Genomic DNA, 7488 nt, shown 5'->3' on the forward strand with positions numbered 1-7488 from the left:
TGGTTTGTTTCTGAGATGTGAAAAACTGCGTTTGAGATTCAACTAGCTTCAACATCATGTCTTCTAAATTTGGCTTTTTATCATAGGTTTGTGGTGGTTTATTTTGAAAAATAGGTCTTTGCTGATTGTAAGTATTGTTGAATACTTGTTGATTGCTAGGACCTTGTTGATTGTTGTATGGAACATTTCAGTTATAATTTTAATTTTGATTGTAGATTGGTCTTGGCGGTTGATAATTATTCTGATAATTATTTCCAGGCCTTTGGTTAATGTATGAAACATTCTCTCTTTGTTCCATTGTTTTTTCAATACTGAGACAATCTTTTGTTAAATGTGGTCCTCCACACTGCTCACAACTAATTCGTATTGAGTGAATATCTTTAGTTATCTTTTCCATTCGTCTCTCGACAGCATCTATCTTTGCGGAAATGGAATCAAAGTCGTGGCTAGAATCGGCTCTAGCCGCTTTAGATGATCTAACGATATCTTTTTCTTGGTGCCACTCATGTGAGTGGGAAGCAGTGTTATCAATAATTTTGTAAGCTTCAGTTGTGGTTTTCTTCATAATGGAACCACCAGCTGCTATATCGATGTCTTTTCGTGTAGTGATGTCGCATCCTTGGTAGAATATTTGTACTATTTGATAAGTGTCTAAACCATGTTGCGGACATCCTCTCAACAACTTTTCAAATCTTGTCCACGCTTCATATAGAGTTTCATTTGGCTTTTGTGTGAATGTAACTATTTCTCCTTGAAGTCTCACGGCTTTAGATACCGGAAAGAATTGTTTAAGAAAATTTTCAACTAAGACATCCCATGTATCAATCGCCCCTTCAGGTAACGATTTTAACCAATCTTTGGCTTCTCCCTTTAAAGTCCAGGGAAATAACATGAGATAGATCTGTTCATCCTCCACTTCTCTGATTTTAAATAGAGTACAGATTCTATTAAAGGTTCGAGGATGTTCGTTTGGATCTTCCTTCGGCGCACCACTAAATTGGCATTGATTTATTACCATGTGTAGGATTTGTCCTTTGATTTCATAATCTGGCGCATTAATGTCTGGCTGAGTAATTGCGTGACCTTGGCCAGTGCGTTTAGCTCGCATTCGGTCTTCTATACTTAGAGGTTCCAGATTTTCCATGATTGAATTTGTTGAATCTGAATCACTAGAGGATTCTGATTTAATGGTTTGTTCCCTGACAATCTCTGTTTGAATGATTGGTGGTTCCGGAGGAAAGATTAATGGTTCAGGATCTCTGAATTGTCCCTGAATATCCCCCGGATTCTCAATTGTGAGGTCGGGTTCAAAAAATGGATTATTGGAAATTTGAATTGGAGTACTTGGTCGACTTGATGACGATTCTAAAGAAAAATCAACGGCGACAATATTAGCTGGATGTCTTGATCGAGTTACAGGTGGTGAACATATAAAACGTGGTGAACATTTTGCTCGGTGCATTCACTGAATATCCTATTAGTTACTACTATAAAAGATAAAAATTTTATAAGTTATCAAATTAATAGACTTTTCTGATTTTGCCCACGTTTCGAATAGCCAATAGATGCAGCAGGTAGCCACGACCCTTTAAATCGGAAGCCCACAACTCGCCACTAACAAATCCAACTATTACTACGAACCAGAAAATTTTGGATGTCTGTCAATTTAACCACTTAAAACAATTTTTTGTTTTGAAATTTTAGAGAAGAAATAGAAAATTCTATGTCCTAAAAACTAGAGCGGCGAGAAATAAGATAGAAAAAGAGCGCGTCGAAAAACGTCAAAAAATAAAAGGTCGAAAAATAATAAAAAGAACGTAGCACGTCGAAACTTAAAAGTCTAAAAACTAAGAATTAAAAGTTGCGTCTAAAGGTATTAAAGCTTAAAGAAATTCTATATCCAAAACGGCAATAACTTAAAAAGGTACTAAAACTTATAAAATATTAAAACGATAAGCGACGTGGTAAAATTCTAAGGCGCCTAAATCTTAATCTAAAGAAAAAGCATTTAAGTGATTTTACGGTAAAGCCTAAATATCTAAAATTAAAAATAACTACGGCAAAATAAAATACTTAAAACTAATTACGAACGAAAAATATAAATTACGAATTAAACGATTAAAATATACAATTTATAAAAAGATATAAAAAAATAAAATTACTTATTTTTATAAAAATATTATTTTTATATTATTATTTTATAAAAGTAATAAGTTTATATATTTAATAAAGCTAATTAAAACTAAAAATACAAAAATAATAAAACTAAAACTAATTAATTAAATAATTAGCCCTAATTAGGGTTTATAATAATAATAATTAAATTATACTCCATAATTAATGCAGTACCAGGTTCAGACCAGACGTGTCAGACAACCTCATGCGATCGCATGAGGTTTACGTCTCTGGTCCATGCGATCGCATGGTTCTTGGATCCGGGCCAGAAGTCTGGGCTGCAACAGTGTCAAGCCCGTATACTTTTTTACTTTTTTTCTGTTTTTAATTTTCTGTTTTATAATTATATAAAGTATTTATATAAAATAAATAAAAACTTATATTTTTACAAACTAAAATAGAAATAGAAATATTTTATAATTTTATATATTTTAAACAAACTCTTAAAAATATTTTATAATTTCGACTTACACACTTACAACATTCGCTAACATACCCTTATATACTATCAGCATCCCTTCAGTTTTGTTTTTGCTACATCGCTACTTTGTGCATTGCGGATGGTAGTGGAAGTTAGCATGCTCACATCGCTGCATTGCGTTAAGCGCAAGGAATCATCGCGAGTAGTTGTGGTTAACATGCATGCGTCACATTTGGTCGTATCACGCATGATTGCAATGCGCGGGGCTGTGTCGCGCATAGTTATGATGTGTGGGCCGTACTGTGTAGGGTTCCACCCTACGGATCCCCGCTCACCTCATGACTGCATGGCATGCAGAATTATTACATCGCGTCATCACATTACTATGTAGATTCGTTATGCATTTGACTTCATAGTCGGTGCGGGTTATGTGATGAGTTATTTGCGGTGGCATATTTGTAACTTCGATATGACATTAATATGTCACACCGAACTTGGGGGACTTGATGATGGGTGGTACCCATCGGGCCTAGTAATTGGGCTTGATCCATGTGTCGCTATTAAGTCTCCCTCCTAAACCCTAATTCCCTCTTATAAATAGAGGGATCACCAATCAATTATGGTACCCAATCGGGACACATTCTCACTAGGGTTTTTACCTACCACTCTTGGTAGGGTTTTTCCCTTCGCCGCCAATTGGAGCGCCGTCCATCGGCCAGCGGTCAGCCCTTAGCCACCCTCCCGAGATCATCATCTCGGCTAGGGTTATCACGGTAACCGGACTGGAGGTTAGCGCCGCTGAACTAATAAAACCCTCCTCTATTGCACTCAAGCGTGTTTCTATCCTAGGCGGAAATATGCATGATCAATATATATATATATATATATATATATATATATATATATATATATATATATATATATATATATATATATATATATATATATATATATATATATATATATATATATATATATTACGTGAGAGATAGAGAGGATAGATGATAGTGCTCCAAATGAACATATATTTAGTAGCAATATCCTTCCAATATGTAAAGTTTTCAGTTGCAATTGTTCTATTTTCAAGTAATATTCGTTTAATTAAATAAGTGCGAAGACAAAAGGCAAAAACGAAGATTCGAAGACAAAACCGTCCAAAAAACTCAAATGTACAAGATACAATCCAAGTGGTTCAATTTATTGATAAGAAACGTCTAAAAATGACAAGAGTACAAGTTGCGGAAAGAAAAGTACAAGATATTAAATTATACGAAAGGACGTTCGAAAATCCGGAACCGGGACCTGAGCCAACTATCAACGCCCGACGCAACGGACTAAAAATTATGAGTCAACTATGCAAAAGAATATAATATAATATTTAAATAATTATATAAATTATTTATATATTATATATATTTAAATAAAATGTCGACAAGCAAATGGCCAAAAATTGGTGAGCTGGCCCAGGGAACTCCGCACTCGCGGAGCTGTGAAGGCTTAAACCTCCACACTCGCGGAGCAGCCAAAATCAGAAATGTCCTATAAATGCAACGAGCTTCTGCCGAGTTTTACACACACAAAAAATAAATAATACTCCCTTTGTAATAATAATATATATAATATATATATATAGTATAGGTTAGTTTTATATTAGTTAGTTTGGGTTATGTTAAGGTTATTTTACGGGTTTTGAAGTCGAAATTCTGTCCGTGTAACACTACGCGATAAATAATCAATGTAAGTTATGTCCTCCTTTTTAAAATTAATGTCTCGTAACTAAGTTATTATTATGCTTATTTAATGCCAAAGTAATTGATAGTGCTCCAAATGAACATATATTTAGTAGCAATATCGTTCCAATATGTAAAGTTTTTAAATGTAATTTCCTTATTTTTAGTTGTAATAGTTAAATAAATAAGTGCGAAGACGAAAGACGCAAATCGCTCGAAAATGAAGATTTAAAGACAAAAACGAAGATTTGAAAGACCAAAAGGTCCAAAAAGCTCAAATGTACAAGATACAATTCAAAAGGTTCAATTTATTGATGAGAAACGTCTAAAAATGACAAGAGTACAAGTTACAAAACGCAAAGTACAAGATATTAAATTATACGAAAGGACGTTCGAAAAGCCGAAACCGGTACCCGAGCCAACTATCAACGCTCGACGCAACGGAGCTGAAAGTACAAGTCAACTATGCACAAGAATATAATATAATATTTAAATAATTCATAATAAGAATAATAATAAATAATAAAAAGTTGTTAATTGAGCATAGTTAAGGGGTCATAAGTGAAAATTTCAAATCAACATTTGCCTATAAAATGGAATTCACGTAGTAATGAAAAAGAACACCTTCACTTCATTTTTCTTTCTTTCCCTCTGTAAGAATATATATATATATTTATATTTATAATATTAAGTTTAATTTAAGTTTAATAATAATTGGGTTATTGTAAGAAATATTTTACGGGTTTTAAAGTCGAAACTCTGCCCGTGTAACGCTACGCGATTAATCACCACTGTAAGCTATGTTCTTCCTTTTTAAATTAATGTATCGTAACTAAGTTATTATTATGCTTATTTGAGCCGAAGTAATCGTGATGTTGGGCTAAAATATTAAGAAGGGGTTATTGAACTTTGGACCATAATTAAGGTTTGGGCAAAAGACCGACACTTGTGGAAATTGAACTATTGACTATTAATAGATGGGGGGTATTGTCTAATTGAGTGACAACTCATTGGAGTCTGTCGAACCTATCTTCAAATTAATTAACCTAATAATTAATAATGATTATGGTTGTCCTATTTAGTGATGTTCATATGGAATCTGTTATAATCATTTAATTAATCAATTGGGTTGGGTAATTGATTATTCATTCTGATCAAGTGGATGAATTAATATTCATAAACTAATTAAAACAGGGGTGGATTACATACAGTGATAACTGGTGTAATTGTTGACAGAAGTGATAACTGCGTCACAGTTTAAATCCTTAATCAGTTGGAATATTTGACTTCGGGTATAAGGGTAATTTGACGAGGATACTCGCACTTTATATTTATGACCGATGGACTATTATGGACAAAAACCAGATAGACGTATCAAATAAACCAGGACAAAGGACAATTAACCCATGGTAATAAATTAAAATCAACACGTCAAACATCATGATTACGGAAGTTTAAATAAGCATAATTCTTTTATTATATTTCTCATCGTATCTTTATTTACTGTCATTTTATTACTCGCAATTTTATTTACTGTCATTTTATTTATTGTCATTATTTTACGCACATAATTATCGTCATTTATCTTTACGCTTAAAATATAGAATCGACAAACCGGTCATTAAACGGTAAAACCCCCCTTTTATAATAATATTACTACTTATATAATTATATATATTTTGTATAAATATAGTTAAAAATATAGTAAGTATCACCAGCTCCCTGTGGAACGAACCGGACTTACTAAAAACTACACTACTCTACGATTAGGTACACTGCCTATAGTGTTGTAGCAAGGTTTAGGTATATCTCATCCGTAAATTAATAAAACTTGTGTCATATTTTGTAGTATTTTGTATTAAAAATAATACTATTTCGTACCCTCACGCTACATCATCAAGTTTTTGGCGCCGCTGCCGTGGAGCGCTAAAACGCTATATTTTTAATTATAATAATATTGAAATAAAATATAATAATATAATAATATTAAAATAGAATATAATAATATAATAATATTGAAATAGAATATAATAATATAATAATATTTTAGAATTTGATACGTAAAGTTTTAAAAAGTCGTATTTATTAAATACTTCAGGGGTATATTATGTAACTTATAATTAATAATTTCTATCATGTCGCTTTCATGTGAATAGTAAATTAAGTAATTTATTTTCATTTACTATTCATGAATAGTAAATGAATTAAAAAAAAGTTTTGAAAAAAAAATTATAATTATAAAAAAATTATTAATTTGTAAAAAAAATCGTTTTTTTAAAAAAAAAAATCGTTTTTTTTAAGAAAAAAAATTTCGTTTTTTTTAAAAAAAAAAAAAAAAATTTGTGTAAAAAAAATCGTTTTTTTAAGAAAAAAAAATTCGTTTAAAAAAAAAAATTGTAAAAAAAAATCGTTTTTTTTTTAAAAAAAAGTTTTAAAAAAAAATTATATAAAAAAAAAAATTTAAAAAAAAAAATTTAAAATCCTTAAAAAACGAAATATAAAAAAAATTAAAAAAAAGTTTTTTTTTATTACCTTTAGATTTTTAGACTCTAGTTACAATTTTTAGTATTAAGTTTAGTTTTGCCATAGTTATTTTTATTTCTAGAATTTTTAGGTTTGCCGTAAAATCCCTTAAGTGCTTATTCCTTAGACTAAGATTTATGTGCTTTAAAATTTTGCGACGCCGTTTTTTCGCGCTACTTTCTTATTTTTATTTTTCGACGCCTATTTTTCGACCTTTTATTTTTCGACCTTTTTCGACGCGCAATCTTTTTCTTTCTTATTTCTCGCTATTCTAGTTTTAGGACATAGATTTTTATTCTACTTCTTATCTAAATTTCTTAAAATTACGAAAATTTATTTTAAGTGGTTAAATTAATAGACATCAAAATTTTCTGGTTCGTAGTAATAGTTGGATTTGTACGTGGACCGGGTTATTGGAGCCAAACAGTACTCAATTATATTGAGACCAAACGAATCCTGCCCCTCTGCTGCATCTTTTGGCTATTCGAAACGTGGGCAAAATCAGAAAAGTCTATTAATTGGACAACTTATATAAGTTTTTCTATTTTTATAACTAATAGGATATTCTGTGAATGCAACGAGCAAAACGTTCACCACCTTTCATACATTCACTACCTGTAACTCGATCAAGACATCTAG

The 7488-nt window shown here is 31.3% G+C and overlaps 1 non-coding gene across 1 annotated transcript; it reads left to right on the top strand.

Annotated features, from left to right (window-relative positions):
- The first annotated feature begins 653 nt into the window (after positions 1-653).
- On the top strand, positions 654-760 carry LOC139879279 (small nucleolar RNA R71). Its single transcript, XR_011770129.1, has one exon. It is a non-coding gene; the product is annotated as a small nucleolar RNA R71 (small nucleolar RNA).
- The last annotated feature ends 6728 nt before the right edge of the window (positions 761-7488 follow it).

Source organism: Rutidosis leptorrhynchoides, chromosome 11 (genome assembly GCF_046630445.1).
Source record: "Rutidosis leptorrhynchoides isolate AG116_Rl617_1_P2 chromosome 11, CSIRO_AGI_Rlap_v1, whole genome shotgun sequence".
Lineage (NCBI taxonomy): Eukaryota > Viridiplantae > Streptophyta > Magnoliopsida > Asterales > Asteraceae > Rutidosis > Rutidosis leptorrhynchoides.